The following is a 16,447-nucleotide window of genomic DNA, read 5'->3' on the forward strand; positions in this document are numbered from 1 at the left end:
GAACCGACAGATGATTAGCCGTGCTGTGACAGAGCATAGGACCATTTTCACTGAGAGGATGGGATGTAGCCATTGACAACGGTGATGCCCTACATACAGCTTGCCATGGAAAGGAGTAAGAAGGATTGGATGAATGTAATAAGAAAGTAGAGATTCAAGAGGAGAACAGCATCTCCATATGCCTATTTGAAATTCTCACCAAGGAATTATATGAGTAACTATTTACTATTTTATTTTCTGTTTATTATTAATTTTCGAACTTATCCATAATCAATTATTATCCGCCTGACTGAGATTTACAAGATTACCATAGCTTTCTTCATACCAACAATCTCTGTGGGATCGACCCTTACTCACGTAAGGTATTACTTGGATGACCTAGTACACTTGCTGGTTAAGTTGAACGGAGTTGTGTCCACGCATAGTTGTAAACCATGGTATTGGCATCATGTTTTTGGCGCCATTGCCAGGGAAAGAAAAAGCAATGAATTTTACAAAATGCAATAACATATGAATCACAATTTTGTCCACCAAGTTTTTGGCGCCGTTGTCGGGGATTGTTCGAGTATGGACAACTGACGGTTCATCTTGTTGCTCAGATTAGGTAATTTTCTTTTCAAAAAAACTTTTCAAAAAACCTTTTTCAAAATTTTTCTTTTCTTTTTCATTTTTTTTCCAAAAAAATATTTTCGAAAAAAAATTTTTATACAAAAAAATCATAAAATCATAAAAACCAAACATATTTTATGTTCTTGTTTGAGTCTTGAGTCAATTTTTAAGTTTGGTGTCAATTGCATGTTTTTAAAATTTATGCATTATTTTTTCGAAAATCTCATGCTTTCATGGTGTTCTTCATGGTCTTCAAGTTGTTCTTGACAAGTCTTCTTGTTTGATCTTGATGTTTTCTTGCTTTGTGTTGTTTGTTGTTTTTCATATGCATTTTTCGTTTGTTAGAGTCCATGCATTAAAGATTTCTAAGTTTGGTGCCTTGCATGTTTTCTTTGCATTAAAAATTCTTCAAAAATAAGTTCTTGATGTTCATCATGATCTTCAAAGTGTTCTTGGTGTTCATCTTGACATTCATAGTGTTCTTGCATGCATCATGTGTTTGATCCAAAATTTTCATGTTTTTGGGCCATTTTTATGTTTTTCTCTCTCATAATCAAAAATTCAAAAATCAAAAATATATCTTTTCCTTTTTTCTCTCTAAATTTTCGAAATTTTGGGTTGACTTGGTCAAAGATTTTTAAAAATTAGTTGTTTCTTACAAGTCAAGTCAAAATTTCAATTTTAAAAATCTTATCTTTTTAAATTCTTTTTCAAATTATTTTCAAAATCTTTTTCTTATCTTTATATCAAATTTTCGAAAACTCTCCAACAATTAATGTGATTGATTCAAAAATTTGAAGTTTGTTACTTTCTTGTTAAGAAAGGTTCAATCTTTAAGTTCTAGAATCTTATCTTGTAGTTTCTTGTTAGTGAAGCAAGTAATTTTAATTTTTTTTTAATTAAATCTTTTTCAAACATATCTTTTTATCACATCTTCTTATCTTATCTTTTTATCATATCTTTTTCAAAATTTTATCTTATTCAAAAATTTGATTTCAAAATATCTTATCTAACTTATCTTCTTATCTTTTCAAATTTGATTTTAATATCTTTTTCAACTAACTCTTTGACTTTGTGTTTGTTTCTTATCTTTTTCAAAACCACCTAACCAATTTTCCCTCTCTAATTTTCGAAAATATCTCATCTCTTTTTCAAAAACTCTTTTTGTTTTAAATTTTAATTTTAATCTTATCTTATCTTTAATTTTCGAAAATACTAACCTCTTTTTCAAAATTATTTTCAAAATTCTCCCTCTCTTTTCTTATTCTATTTAATTATTTATTTACTAACACTTCTCTTCACCTCTCTTCATCTAAAAATCCGAACCCATTCTTCTTCACTCTTCTCCCCTTTCTTCTTCTACTAACATAAAGGAATCTCTATACTGTGACATAGAGGATTCCTCTTCTTTTCTTGTTTTCTTCTCTTTCATATGAGCAGGAACAAGGAAAAAGGAAAAAGGCACTCTTGTTGAAATTGATCCCGAACCTGAAAGGACTCTGAAGAGGAAACTAAGAGAAGCTAAATTACAACAATCTAAAGGTAACCTTTCAGAAACATTAGAACAAGAGAAGGAGATGGTAGCCGAACCCAACAACAACAATGCAAGGAGAATGCTTGGTGACTTCACTAAGCCAACGTCCAAGTTTTGATGGAAGAAGCATCTCCATTCCTGCCATTGGAGCCAATAATTTTGAGCTTAAGCCTCAACTAGTTGCTTTAATGCAACAGAACTGCAAGTTTTATGGACTTCCATCTGAAGATCCTTACCAGTTTTTAACTGAGTTCTTGCAAGATTTGTGAGACTGTAAAGACGAATGGAGTAGATCCTGAAGTCTACAAGCTCATGCTTTTCCCTTTTGCTGTAAGAGACAGAGCTAGAATATGGTTGGATTCACAACCTAAGGACAGCCTGGACTCCTGGGATAAGCTGGTCACGGCCTTCTTGGATAAATTCTTTCCTCCTCAAACGCTGAGCAAGCTTAGAGTGGATGTTCAGACCTTCAAACAAAAAGATGGTGAATCCCTCTATGAAGCTTGGGAAAGATACAAGCAGTTGACCAAAAGGTGTCCATCTGACATGTTTTCAGAATGGACCATACTAGATATATTCTATTATGGTCTATCTGAGTTTTCTAAGATGTCATTGGACCATTCTGTAGGTGGGTCTATTCACCTAAAGAAAACGCCTGAAGAGGCTCAAGAACATATTGACATGGTTGCCAATAACCAATTCATGTACACTTCTGAGAGGAATTTCGTGAATAATGGGACACCCCAGAGGAAGGGAGTTCTTGAAATTGATGCTCTGAATGCCATATTGGCTCAGAACAAAGTGTTGACTTAGCAAGTCAACATGATCTCTCAAAGTCTGAATGGATAGCAAAATGCATCCAACAGTACTAAAGAGGCAGCTTTTGAAGACGCTTATGATCCTGAGAACCCTGCAATGGCAGAGGTTAATTACATGGGTGAACCTTATGGAAACACCTATAATTCATCATGGAGAAATCATCCAAATTTCTCATGGAAGGATCAACAAAAGCCTCAACAAGGCTTTAACAATGGTGGACGCAATAGGCTGAGCAATAGCAAGCCTTTTCCATCATCTTCTCAGCAACAGACAGAGAATTTTGAACAAAACACTTCTAATTTAGCCAATCTAGTCTCTGATCTGTCAAAGGCCACTTCAGTTTCATGAGTGAAACAAGATCCTCCATCAGAAATCTGGAGGCACAAGTGGGCCAGCTGAGTAAGAAAGTCATTGAAACTCCTCCCAGTATTCTCCCAAGCAATACAGAAGAGAATCCAAAAGGAGAGTGCAAGGCCATTGATGTAATCAATATGGCCGAATGCACAAGGGAGGAGAAGGACAAAAATCCTAGTGAGGAAGACCTCTTGGGACGTCTCTCAAGCAAGAAGGAGTTTCCTATTAAGGATCCAAAGGAATCTGAGGCTCATATAGAGACCATAGAGATTCCATTAAATCTCCTTCTGCCATTCACGAGCTCTGAAAACTATTCTTCCTCTGAGGAGGATGAAGATGTGACTGGAGAGCAAGTTGCTCAATATTTAGGAGCTATCATGAAGCTGAATGCCAAGTTGTTTGGTAATGAGACTTGGGAAAGTGAACCTCCCTTGCTCATTGGTGAACTAGACACCTGGATTCAGCAAATTTTACCTCAAAAGAGACAAGATTCTGGCAAGTTCTTAATACCTTGTACCATAGGCACATTGACCTTTGAAAAAGCTCTATGTGATCTGGGGTCAGGGATAAATCTTATGCCACTCTCTGTAATGGAGAAGCTAGGGATCATTGAGGTACAACTTGCCTTGTTCTCATTACAATTGGCAGACAAGTCATTGAGACAAGCTTATGGAATAGTAGAGGACGTGTTAGTAAAGGTTGAAGGCCTTTACATCCCTGCTGATTTCATAATCTTAGACACTAGGAAGGAAGAGGATGAATGCATCATCCTTGGAAGACCTTTCCTAGCTACAGCAGGAGCTATGATAGATGTCAACAAAGGTGAATTAGTCCTTCAATCGAATGGGGACTACCTTGTGTTTAAGGCACATGGCCATCCCTCTGTGACAAAAGAGAGTGAGCTCAAAGAGCTTCTCTCAGTTCAGAGTCAAGAAGAGCCCCCCACAGTCAAACTCTAAGTTTGGTGTTGGGAGGCCACAACCAAACACTAAGTTTGGTGTTAAGACCCCATATCCAAACTCTAAGTTTGGTGTTGGGACTATACAACATTGACCTGATCACCTGTGAGGCTCCATGAGAGCCCACTGTCAAGCTAATGATATTAAAAGAGCACTTGTTGGGAGGCAACCCAATTTTTATTTATCTAATTTTATTTTTATTTTATTGTTATTTTGTGTTCTATTAGGTGCATGATCATGTGGAGTCACGAAAAAAATATAAAAATTAAAAACAGAATCAAAAACAGCAGAAGAAAAATCACACCTTGGAGGGAGGACAGACTGGCGTTCAACGCTAGTAAGAAGCATCTGGCTGGCGTTCAACGCCAGAACAGAGCATGAATCTGGCGCTAAACGCCAGAAACAAGCAACATTCTGGCGTTTGAACGCCAGGAATGTGCCTTGAGGAAAGCTGGCGCTGAACGCCAGTAACAAGCATGGAACTGGCGTTCAACGCCAGAAACATGCTATACATGGGCGTTGAACGCCCAGAACATGCTACACATGGGCGTTGAACGCCCAGAACGTGCATCACCTCGGCGTTTAAACGCCAGAATCGTATGCAAAGGCATTTTGTATGTCTATTTGGTGCAGGGATGTGATTCCTTGACACCTCAGGATCTGTGGACCCCACAGGATCCCCACCTAACATATTCCCACCTTACCTTCTAATCCTATAACACTCTTCCCCATGTCATACTTCCCAACAACTTCAATCTCTCTTCCCAATTACCCCCTTCACCACTCACATCCATCCACTCTTCCCCATAAACCCCACCTACCTTCAAAATTCAAAAACATTTTCCCACCCAAACCCACCCTATATATACCCTTCCATTCTACTTCATTTTCACACAACACAAACCCCCTCTTCTACACCTTGGCCGAAACACCATCCCTCACTCTCCTCCATATTTTCTTCTTCTTCTTCTTCTCTTCTTTCTTCTCTTGCTCGAGGGCGAGCAATATTTTAAGTTTGGTGTGGTAAAAGCATAAGCTTTTTGTTTTTCCATTACCATCAATGGCACCTAAGGCCGGAAAATCCTCTAGAAAAGGAAAAGGGAAGACAAAAGCTTCCACCTCCGAGTCATGGGAGATGGAAAGATTCATCTCCAAAAGCCATCAAGACCACTTCTATGATGTTGTAGCAAAGAAGAAGGTGATCCCTGAGGTCCCCTTCAAGCTCAAGAAAAATGAGTATCCGGAGATCCGACATGAGATCCGAAGGAGAGGTTGGGAAGTTCTAACCAACCCCATGCAACAAGTCGGAATCTTAATGGTTCAAGAGTTCTATGCCAATGCATGGATCACTAGGAACCATGATCAAAGTGTGAACCCGAGCCCAGAGAATTATCTCACAATGGTTCGGGGGAAATACTTAGATTTTAGTCCGGAGAATGTGAGGTTGGCGTTCCACTTGCCCATGATGCAAGGAGATGTACGCCCCTACACTAGAAGGGTCAACTTTAATCAAAGGTTGGACCAAGTCCTAATGGACATATGTGTGAAAGGAGCTCAATGGAAAAGAGACTCCAAAGGCAAGCCAGTTCAACTAAGAAGACTGGACCTCAAGCCTGTGGCTAGAGGATGGTTGGAGTTCATTCAACGCTCCATCATTCCCACTAGCAACCGATCTGAAGTTACTGTGGATCAGGCCATCATGATTCATAGCATCATGATTGGAGAGGAAGTAGAAGTTCATGAAGTCATCTCCAATGAAATCTACAAAATAGCTGAAAAGCCCTCCACCATGGCAAGGCTAGCTTTTCCTCACCTTATTTGCCATCTATTTTACTCAGCTGGAGTTATCATAGAAGGAGACATCTCCATTGAGGAGGATAAGCCCATCACCAAGAAGAGGATGGAGCAAGCAAGAGAGACCCTCCACGGATCTCAAGAGATGCATGAGGAAGCTCATCATCAAGAAATCCCTGAGATGCCTCAAGGAATGCACTTTCCTCCCAACAACTATTGGGAATAACTCAACACTTCCTTAGAAGATTTGAGCTACAATGTGGAACAATTAAGGGTGGAACATCATGAGCACTCCATCATTCTCCATGAAATAAGAGAAGATCAAAGAGCAATGAGGGAGGAGCAACAAAGGCAAGGAAGGGACATAGAAGAGCTTAAGGACATTGTTGGTCCTTCAAGAAGAAGACACCACTAAGGTGGATTCATTCCTTGTTCTTATTTCTTTCTGCTTTTCGGTTTTTATGTTGTGTTCATTTATGTTTTGTGTCTCTACTTCATGATCATTAGTGTTTAGTAACTATGTCTTAAAGTTATGAATAATTCCGTTAATCCTTCACCTCTCTTAAATGAAAAATGTTTTTAATCAAAAGAACAAGAAGTACATGAATTTTTAATTTATCCTTGAATTTAGTTTAATTATATTGATGTGGTGACAATACTTTTTGTTTTCTGAATGAATGCTTAAACAGTGCATATTTTTGATCTTGTTGTTTATGAATGTTAAAATTGTTGGATCTTGAAAGAATGATGAACAAAGAGAAATGTTATTGATGATCTAAAAAATCATGAAATTGATTCTTGAAACAAGAAAAAGCAGTGAAAAGTAAAAAGCTTGCGAAAAAAAATGGCGAAAAAAAATAATATATATATATATATATATATATATATATATATAGAAAGAAAAAGAAAAAGCAAGCAGAAAAAGCCAATAGCCCTTAAAACCAAAAGGCAAGGGTAAAAAGATCCAAGGCTTTGAGCATCAATGGATAGGAGGGCCCGAGGAAATAAATCCAGGCCTAAGCGGCTAAATCAAGCTGTCCCTAACCATGTGCTTGTGGCATGCAGGTCCAATTGAAAAGCTTGAGACTGAGTGGTTAAAGTCGTGATCCAAAGCAAAAAGAGTGTGCTTAAGAGCTCTGGACACCTCTAACTGGGGACTCTAGCAAAGCTGAGTCACAATCTGAAAAGGTTCACCCAGTCATGTGTCTGTGGCATTTATGTATCCGGTGATAATACTGGAAAACAAAGTGCTTAGGGCCACGGCCAAGACTCATAAAAGTAGCTGTGTTCAAGAATCAACATACTTAACTAGGAAAGTCAATAACACTATCCTAAATTCTAAGTTCCTAGAGAAGCCAATCATTCTAAACTTCAAAGGAAAAAGTGAGATGCCAAAACTGTTCAGAAGCAAAAAGCCACAAGTCCCGCTCATCTAATTAGAATTAATATTCATTGATATTTTGGAATTTATAGTATATTCTCTTCTTTTTATCCTATTTGATTTTCAGTTGCTTGGGGACAAGCAACAATTTAAGTTTGGTGTTGTGATGAGCGGATAATTTATACGCTTTTTGGCTTGTTTTTAGGTAGTTTTTAGTAAGTTCAAGCTACTTTTAGGGATGTTTTCATTAGTTTTTATGATAAATTCACATTTCTGGACTTTACTATGAGTTTGTGTGTTTTTCTGTGATTTCAGGTAATTTCTGGCTGAAATTGAGGGACTTGAGCAAAACTCTGAAAAAGGCTGACAAAAGGACTGCTGATGCTGTTGGAATCTGACCTCCCTACACTCGAAATGGATTTTTTAGAGCTACAGAACTCCAAATGGCTTGCTCTCAACGGCGATGGAAAGTAGACATCCAGATATTTCCAGCAATATATAATAGTCCATACTTTATTTGGGAATTGATGACGTAAAGTGGCGCTCAACGCCAAGTACATGCTGCTGTCTGGAGTTAAACGCCAGAAACACGTCACAACCCGGAGTTGAACGCCAGAAACACGCTATAACTCGGCGTTCAACTCCAAAGGAAGCCTCAGCTCGTGGATAGATCAAGCTCAGCCCAAACACGTACCAAGTGGGCTCCAGAAGTGGATTTATGCATCAATTACTTACACATATAAACCCTAGTAGCTAGTTTAGTATAAATAAGACTTTTTACTAGTGTATTAGGAGTCTTATCTGGTCTTTGACCATATCTTGGAACATCTCTGGATGCCTAGTCCTTAGACCATGGGGGCTGGCCATTCGGCCATGCCTGAACCTTTCACTTATGTATTTTCAACGGTGGAGTTTCTACACACCATAGATTAAGGGTGTGGAGCTCTGCTGTACCTCAAGTTTCAATACAATTACTATTATTTTCTATTCAATTCTCTTTTATTCTTATTCCAAGATATACGTTGCACAACAACTTGATGAATGTGATGATCCGTGACACTCATCATCATTCTCACCTATGAACGCGCGTGACTGACAACCACTTCCGTTCTACCTTAGGCCGGGCGCATATCTCTTAGATTCCCCAACAGAATCTTCGTGGTATAAGCTACATAGATGGCGGCATTCATGGGAATCCGGAAAGTCTAACCTTGTCTGTGGTATTTCGAGTAGGATTCCGGGAATCCGGAAAGTCTAACCTTGTCTGTGGTATTCCGAGTAGGATTCCGGTATTAAATATCTGTGACGAGCTTCAAACTCCTAAAGGCTGGGCGTTAGTGACAGATGCAAAAGAATCAAGGGATTCTATTCCAACCTGATTGAGAACCGACAGATGATTAGCCGTGCTGTGACAGAGCATAGGACCATTTTCACTGTGAGGATGGGATGTAGCCATTGACAACGGTGATGCCCTACATACTGCTTGCCCTGGAAAGGAGTAAGAAGGATTGGATGAATGTAATAAGAAAGTAGAGATTCAAGAGGAGCACAGCATCTCCATATGCCTATCTGAAATTCTCACCATGGAATTATATGAGTAACTATTTACTATTTTATTTTCTGTTTATTATTAATTTTCGAACTTATCCATAATCAATTATTATCCGCCTGAATGAGATTTACAAGGTGACCATAGCTTGCTTCATACCAACAATCTCTGTGGGATCGACCCTTACTCACGTAAGGTATTACTTGGATGACCCAGTACACTTGCTGGTTAAGTTGAGCGGAGTTGTGTCCACGCATAGTTGTAAACCATGGTATTGGCATCATGTTTTTGGCGCCATTGCCAGGGAAAGAAAAAGCAATGAATTTTACAAAATGCAATAACATATGAATCACAATTTCGTCCACCAAGTTTTTGGCGCCGTTGCCGGGGATTGTTCGAGTATGGACAACTGACGGTTCATTTTGTTGCTCAGATTAGGTAATTTTCTTTTCAAAAAAACTTTTCAAAAAACCTTTTTCAAAATTTTTCTTTTCTTTTTCGTTTTTTTTTCCAAAAAATATTTTCAAAAAAAAATTTTTATACAAAAAAATCATAAAATCATAAAAAGCCAAATTTATTTTGTGTTCTTGTTTGAGTCTTGAGTCAATTTTTAAGTTTGGTGTCAATTGCATGTTTTTAAAATTTATGCATTATTTTTTCAAAAATCTCATGCTTTCATGGTGTTCTTCATGGTCTTCAAGTTGTTCTTGACAAGTCTTCTTGTTTGATCTTGATGTTTTCTTGCTTTGTGTTGTTTGTTGTTTTTCATATGCATTTTTCGTTTGTTAGAGTCCATGCATTAAAGATTTCTAAGTTTGGTGTCTTGCATGTTTTCTTTGCATTAAAAATTTCTCAAAAATATGTTCTTGATGTTCATCATGATCTTCAAAGTGTTCTTGGTGTTCATATTGACATTCATAGTGTTCTTGCATGCATCATGTGTTTGATCCAAAATTTTCATGTTTTGGGTCATTTTTATGTTTTTCTCTCTCATAATCAAAAATTCAAAAATAAAAAATATATCTTTTCCTTTTTTCTCTCCAAATTTTCGAAATTTTGGGTTGACTTGGTCAAAGATTTTTAAAAATTAGTTGTTTCTTACAAGTTAAGTCAAAATTTCAATTTTAAAAATCTTATCTTTTTAAATTCTTTTTCAAATTATTTTCAAAATCTTTTTCTTATCTTTATATCAAATTTTTGAAAACTCACCAACAATTAATGTGATTGATTCAAAAATTTGAAGTTTGTTACTTTCTTGTTAAGAAAGGTTCAATCTTTAAGTTCTAGAATCTTATGTTGTAGTTTCTTGTTAGTGAAGCAAGTAATTTTAAATTTTTTTAATTAAATCTTTTGCAAACATATCTTTTTATCACATCTTCTTATCTTATCTTTTTATCATATCTTTTTCAAAATTTTATCTTTTTCAAAAATTTGATTTCAAAATATCTTATCTAACTTATCTTCTTATCTTTTCAAATTTGATTTTAATATCTTTTTCAACTAACTCTTTGACTTTGTGTTTGTTTCTTATCTTTTTCAAAACCACCTAACCAATTTTCCCTCTCTAATTTTCAAAAATATCTCATCTCTTTTTCAAAAACTCTTTTTGTTTAAAATTTTAATTTTAATCTTATCTTATCTTTAATTTTCGAAAATACTAACCTCTTTTTCAAAATTATTTTTGAAATTCTCCTTCTCTTTTCTTATTCTATTTAATTATTTATTTACTAACACTTCTCTTCACCTCTCTTCATCTAAAAATCCGAACCCATTCTTCTTCACTCTTCTCCCCTTTCTTCTTCTACTAACATAAAGGAATCTCTATGCTGTGACATAGAGGATTCCTTTTCTTTTCTTGTTTCCTTCTCTTTCATATGAGCAGGAACAAGGAAAAAGGCACTCTTGTTGAAATTGATCCCGAACCTGAAAGGACTCTGAAGAGGAAACTAAGAGAAGCTAAATTACAACAATCTAAAGGTAACCTTTCAGAAACATTAGAATAAGAGAAGGAGTTGGCAGCCGAACCCAACAACAACAATGCAAGGAGAATGCTTGGTGACTTCACAAAGCCAACGTCCAAGTTTTGATGGAAGAAGCATCTCCATTCCTGCCATTGGAGCCAATAATTTTGAGCTTAAGCCTCAACTAGTTGCTTTAATGCAACAGAACTGCAAGTTTTATGGACTTCCATCTGAAGATCCTTACTAGTTTTTAACTGAGTTCTTGCAAGATTTGTGAGACTGTAAAGACGAATGGAGTAGATCCTAAAGTCTATAGGCTCATGCTTTTCCCTTTTGCTGTAAGAGACACAGCTAGAATATGGTTAGATTCACAACCTAAGGATAGCCTGGACTCCTGGGATAAGCTGGTCACGGCCTTCTTGGATAAATTCTTACCTCCTCAAAAGCTGAGCAAGTTTAGAGTGGATGTTCAGACCTTCAAACAAAAAGATGGTGAATCCCTTTATGAAGCTTGGGAAAGATACAAGCAGTTGACCAAAAGGTGTCCATCTGACATGTTTTCAGAATGGACTATATTAGATATATTCTATTATGGTCTATCTGAGTTTTCTAAGATGTCATTGGACCATTCTGCAGGTGGGTCTATTCACCTAAAGAAAACGCCTGAAGAGGCTCAAGAACTTATTGACATGGTTGCAAATAACCAATTCATGTACACTTCTGAGAGGAATTCCGTGAATAATGGGACACCCCAGAGGAAGGGAGTTCTTGAAATTGATGCTCTGAATGCCATATTGGCTCAGAACATAGTGTTGACTCAGCAAGTCAACATGATCTCTCAAAGTCTGAATGGATGGCAAAATGCATCCAACAGTACTAAAGAGGCAGCTTCTGAAGAAGCTTATGATCCTGAGAACCCTGCAATGGCAGAGGTTAATTACATGGGTGAACCTTATGGAAACACCTATAATTCATCATGGAGAAATCATCCAAATTTCTCATGGAAGGATCAACAAAAGCCTCAACAAGGCTTTAACAATGGTGGACGCAATAGGCTGAGCAATAGCAAGCCTTCTCCATCATCGTCTCAGCAACAGACGGAGAATTCTGAACAAAACACTTCTAATTTAGCCAATCTAGTCTCTGATCTGTCAAAGGCCACTTCAGTTTCATGAGTGAAACAAGATCCTCCATCAGAAATCTGGAGGCACAAGTGGGCCAGCTGAGTAAGAAAGTCATTGAAACTCCTCCCAGTATTCTCCCAGGCAATACAGAAGAGAATCCAAAAGGAGAGTGCAAGGCCATTGATGTAATCAATATGGCCGAATGCACAAGGGAGGAGAAGGATGAAAATCCTAGTGAGGAAGACCTCCTAGGACTTCTCTCAAGCAAGAAGGAGTTTCCTATTAAGGATCCAAAGAAATCTGAGGCTCATATAGAGACCATAGAGATTCCATTAAATTTTCTTCTGCCATTCATGAGCTCTGAAAACTATTCTTCCTCTGAGGAGGATGAAGATGTGACCGGAGAGCAAGTTGCTCAATATTTAGGAGCTATCATTAAGCTGAATGCCAAGTTGTTTGGTAATGAGACTTGGGAAAGTGAACCTCCCTTGCTCATTGGTGAACTAGACACCTGGATTCAGTAAATTTTACCTCAAAAGAGACAAGATCCTGGCAAGTTCTTAATACCTTGTACCATAGGCACATTGACCTTTGAAAAAGCTCTATGTGATCTGGGGTCAGGGATAAATCTTATGCCACTCTCTGTAATGGAGAAGTTGGGGATCATTGAGGTACAACCTGCCTTGTTCTCATTACAATTGGCAGACAAGTCATTGAGACAAGCTTATGGAATAGTAGAGGACGTGTTAGTAAAGGTTGAAGGCCTTTACATCCCTGCTGATTTCATAATCTTAGACACTAGGAAGGAAGAGGATGAATGCATCATCCTTGGAAGACCTTTCCTAGCTACAGCAGGAGCTGTGATAGATGTCAACAGAGGTGAATTAGTCATTCAATTGAATGGGGACTACCTTGTGTTTAAGGCACATGGCCATCCCTCCGTGACAAAAGAGAGTGAGCACAAAGAGCTTCTCTCAGTTCAGAGTCAAGAAGAGCCCCCCACAGTCAAACTCTAAGTTTGGTGTTGGGAGGCCAGAACCAAACACTAAGTTTGGTGTTAAGACCCCATATCCAAACTCTAAGTATGGTGTTGGGACTATACAACATTGACCTGATGACCTGTGAGGCTCCATGAGAGCCCAATGTCAAGCAAATGACATTAAAAGAGTGCTTGTTGGGAGGCAACCCAATTTTTATTTATCTAATTTTATTTTTATTTTATTGTTATTTTGTGTTCTATTAGCTACATGATCATGTGGAGTCACAAAAAAAATATAAAAATTAAAAACAGAATCAAAAACAGCAGAAGAAAAATCACACCTTGGAGGGAGGACAGACTGGCGTTCAACGCCAGTAAGAAGCATCTGGCTGGCGTTCAACGCCATAACAGAGCATGAATCTGGCACTGAACGCCAGAAACAAGCAACATCATGGCGTTTGAATGCCAGGAATGTGCCTTGAGAAAAGTTGGCGCTGAACGCCAGTAACAAGCATGGAACTGGCGTTCAACGCCAGAAACATGCTATACATGGGCGTTGAACGCCCAGAACGTGCATCACCTCGGCGTTTAAATGCCAGAACGGTATGCAAAGGCATTTTGTATGTCTATTTGGTGCAGGGATGTAATTCCTTGACACCTCAGGATCTGTGGACCCCACAGGATCCCCACCTAACATATTCCCACCTTACCTTCTAATCCTATAACACTCTTCCCCATGTCACCACTCACATCCATCCACTCTTCCCCATAAACCCCACCTACCTTCTAAATTCAAAAACACTTTCCCACCCAAACCCACCCTACATGGCCGAACCTACCCTCTCCCCTTTCCCTATATATACCCTTCCATTCTACTTCATTTTCACACAACACAAACCCCCTCTTCTACACCTTGGCCGAAACACCATCCCTCACTCTCCTCCATATTTTCTTCTTCTTCTTCTTCTTCTCTTCTTTCTTCTCTTGCTCGAGGGCGAGCAATATTTTATGTTTGGTGTGGTAAAAGCATAAGCTTTTTGTTTTTCCATTACCATCAATGGCACCTAAGGCCGGAGAATCCTCTAGAAAAGGAAAAGGGAAGACAAAAGCTTCCACCTCCGAGTCATGGGAGATGGAAAGATTCATCTCCAAAAGCCATCAAGACCACTTCTATGATGTTGTGGCAAAGAAGAAGGTGATCCCTGAGGTCCCTTTCAAGCTCAAGAAAAATGAGTATCCGGAGATCCGACATGAGATCCGAAGGAGAGGTTGGGAAGTCCTAACCAACCCCATGCAACAAGTCAGAATCTTAATGGTTCAAGAGTTCTATGCCAATGCATGGATCACTAGGAACCATGATCAAAGTGTGAACCCGAGCCCAAAGAATTATCTCACAATGGTTCGGGGGAAATACTTAGATTTTAGTCCGGAGAATGTGAGGTTGGCGTTCCACTTGCCCATGATGCAAGGAGATGTACGCCCCTACACTAGAAGGGTCAACTTTAATCAAAGGTTGGACCAAGTCCTAATGGACATATGTGTGGAAGGAGCTCAATGGAAAAGAGACTCCAAAGGCAAGCCAGTTCAACTAAGAAGACTGGACCTCAAGCCTGTGGCTAGAGGATGGTTGGAGTTCATTCAACGCTCCATCATTCCCACTAGCAACCGATCTGAAGTTACTGTGGATCAGGCCATCATGATTCATAGCATCATGATTGGAGAGGAAGTAGAAGTTCATGAAGTCATCTCCAATGAAATCTACAAAATAGCTGAAAAGCCCTCCACCATGGCAAGGCTAGCTTTTCCTCACCTTATTTGCCATCTATGTTACTCAGCTGGAGTTATCATAGAAGGAGACATCTCCATTGAGGAGGATAAGCCCATCACCAAGAAGAGGATGGAGCAAGCAAGAGAGACCCTCCACGGATCTCAAGAGATGCATGACGAAGCTCATCATCAAGAAATCCCTGAGATGCCTCAAGGGATGCACTTTCCTCCCAACAACTATTGGGAACAACTCAACACTTCCTTAGAAGATTTGAGCTACAATGTGGAATAATTAAGGGTGGAACATCATGAGCACTCCATCATTCTCAATGAAATAAGAGAAGATCAAAGAGCAATGAGGGAGGAGCAACAAAGGCAAGGAAGGGACATAGAAGAGCTTAAGGACATTGTTGGTCCTTCAAGAAGAAGACGCCACTAAGGTGGATTCATTCCTTGTTCTTATTTCTTTCTGCTTTTCGGTTTTTATGTTGTGTTCATGTATGTTTTGTGTCTCTACTTCATGATCATTAGTGTTTAGTAACTATGTCTTAAAGTTATGAATAATTCCATTAATCCTTCACCTCTCTTAAATGAAAAATGTTTTTAATCAAAAGAACAAGAAGTACATGAATTTTGAATTTATCCTTGAATTTAGTTTAATTATATTGATGTGGTGACAATACTTTTTGTTTTCTGAATGAATGCTTAAACAGTGCATATTTTTGATATTGTTGTGTATGCGCAACAGAGAGACTAATCTGGGAGTTGCCGACCGAATTTTTTAGTCGAGCTTGGCACTATAACCGACATGTGATATCACAGCCAATAGGACAGACATTCATCATATGCATCTTCTATATGTTTGCTTGCTTTAATTACTTGAGTTTGCCTAATTGTATAATATGCCTACTTGCTTCTTGAATTACTTGTTATATATGAATCCTATCTGTGTTTTACTTGCTTGCATTATCTGTGTTTGTCTGGTGCTGAGGAGGATAGGTAGGCGGCGGCGATAGGATCGCACAGAGGGTAGGTTGGTAAAGACTGTGGGACATCGGTGATTGGTTTTAGTTAGAAATCCCCTAACATAGATACCTTGTTTATTATTTACGGTTTAAGCTATTGAATTACTTAAGTTTGAATATCTGTTTGGTATGAAGCTCTAGGATTGCCTCTGGCATCCTAGGGTCTTACATCTTACATTACTGGATACTGTTACCATACTGAGAATTATTATTCCTTCTACATATATTTATGTGTGAACCTTAGAATTGTCGTAACTCTTGATTAACCTTTACTTTACCGCATGAGGTAAGGCTTAGGGTAATTAGGGTGTTACAGTTTTGTCCAGCCCACATTCTCTCTGGTCGTTAAATGTGGTAGGGCACTATATCCCAGATAGTACTACTCCAGTGAGAAGGTGATATGGCACTCTCCTTCTGAGTCAAGCTTGTGATAAGCTTGGGATGTTCTTCCTAGGGATGCACGACAAATAGACAATATCTGGTTAGCTACTGGATTTGTCGGGTCTGGAAGTATAACTGACACGTGAGCTCACGGCCAGTAGAATAGGCATGCATCATGTGCATTTGTTTGTAATTGTTTGGGCTTGCATAA

The 16,447-nt window shown here is 38.4% G+C and overlaps 2 non-coding genes across 2 annotated transcripts; both read right to left on the reverse strand.

Moving 5' to 3' along the window:
* Window positions 1–2,587: 2,587 nt before the first annotated feature.
* Window positions 2,588–2,691, reverse strand: LOC112711185 (small nucleolar RNA R71). The gene has a single exon (XR_003157330.1). It is a non-coding gene; the product is annotated as a small nucleolar RNA R71 (small nucleolar RNA).
* An 8,721-nt stretch (window positions 2,692–11,412) lies between these two features.
* On the reverse strand, window positions 11,413–11,516 carry LOC112716682 (small nucleolar RNA R71). Its single transcript, XR_003160438.1, has one exon. It is a non-coding gene; the product is annotated as a small nucleolar RNA R71 (small nucleolar RNA).
* Between the last annotated feature and the right edge of the window lie 4,931 nt (window positions 11,517–16,447).

This window comes from Arachis hypogaea, chromosome 1 (genome assembly GCF_003086295.3).
Source record: "Arachis hypogaea cultivar Tifrunner chromosome 1, arahy.Tifrunner.gnm2.J5K5, whole genome shotgun sequence".
Classification (NCBI taxonomy): domain Eukaryota; kingdom Viridiplantae; phylum Streptophyta; class Magnoliopsida; order Fabales; family Fabaceae; genus Arachis; species Arachis hypogaea.